We start from the raw sequence: 1,739 nt of genomic DNA on the forward strand, positions 1-1,739 counted from the left end.
GTACTGACTGAGAAATTGTAAATTTACTAGTGACCTAAGGGTGGGGGGTCTGTGAATTTTCTGATGATTGAAGAGTGAATAAGGAAGGGTGATTGAATGATTGAATTAATTGAATGATTGATTGAGTAAAGTATTTTACTTAGTGATTGATGACTGAATAAGAGACTGATTGAGTTAACTTAGTGTGTCCCATCAGTGAAGAATTGTTGTACTTTGTGTTCCTTGAGAAGACAAACCTCCTTAAGGATGATTGAATGACTGGGTTATTAAATGATTGTTATTTGTTGAAAACTTTGATAAGTTGTTGTGAATGCTATATTTTGAGTTTCTGTGATAAGTTGTAACATAGTGAATGCTGTACTTTGATTTACTATGAAAGTTTTGCTTTGATTTTTATGGAATAAATTGAGTGTTCACTATACTGTGTATTCAGAACCTCAAAAGCTGCTCACAGCAGCATTCTTCTGAAAAGCTGCTCATGTTTGGCTTTACAACTATTTTCCAGTTTTCCCAGGAATTTTTGTCTAATAGTGAATTCTTATCCCAGAAGCTGGAGGCTTTGGGTTTATCAAACAGTAGATTACTATAGTTATTGACTACTGTGTCTTGTGTACCTAACCTGTTCCACTGATCTACCAATCTATTTCTTAGCTAGTATGAAGTAGTTTTGATGATTGCTGCTTTATACTACAATTTAAGTTCTGGTATGGCTAGACCACCTTCCCTAGCATTCCTTGTAATTAATTCCCTTGATACACTGGATACTTTTTTCCTCCAGATAAATTTTGTTATTATTTTTATAGCTCTATAAAATAATTTTGGTAGTTTGATTGGTATGGCAATGAATAAGTAGATTAGTTTGGGCACAATTGTCATTTTTTATTATATTACCTTGACCTACCATAAGCAGCTAATGTTTTTTTTTTCCATTTATTTAGATATGACTTTATTTATCTGAAAATATTTAGTAATTTTGTTCATATTCTTCCTGGGTTTATTTTGGCAAGTAGACTCCCAAATATTTTTTAATGTCTACAGTAACTTTAAATGCATTTTCTCTTTTGTCTCTTGCTGTTTGGCTTTGTTTGTAATATATAGAAATGCTGAGGATTTACATGGGCTTACTTTATATCCTCCAATTTTGCTAACGTTGTTTATTTTTGCAAATAGTTTTTTACTTGATTCTCTAGGATTCTTTAAGTATATCATCATATCATCTGCAAAGATTGATAACTTTGTTTCTTCTTTGCCTATTCTAATTACTTCAATTTCTTTTTCTTCTCTTATTGCTAAAGCTAACATTTCTTATTCCATATTGAATAATGGTGGTGATAATGAACATCCTTGTTTCACCCCCCCCCCCATCTTATTGGAAATTCTTCTAGCTTATCCCCGTTACATTTGATGTTTGCTGATGGTTTGAGGTAGATGCTACTTCTCATTTTAAGGAAGATTCCATAGATTCAATGCTATCTAGAGTTTTTTAAGAAGAATGTGTGTTGAATTTTTTCAAAAGCTTTTTCTGTATCTATTCAGATATTCATATGGTTTCTCTTACTTTTGTTCTTGATATGGTCAATTATGCTTATTGTTTTCCTAATATTGAACCAGCCCTGCATTCCTGGAATAAATCCTACTTGGTCATAGTGTATTATTTTCATGATAAGTAGCTGTAAGATTTTTGCTTTTATTTTAATTTTGACTTCTATAATCATTAGGGAAATTGGTCTAGAATTTTC

This window comes from Petaurus breviceps, unplaced genomic scaffold (genome assembly GCF_028583685.1).
Source record: "Petaurus breviceps papuanus isolate PSGF00001 unplaced genomic scaffold, PetGlider_PUasm1.0 41, whole genome shotgun sequence".
NCBI lineage: Eukaryota > Metazoa > Chordata > Mammalia > Diprotodontia > Petauridae > Petaurus > Petaurus breviceps.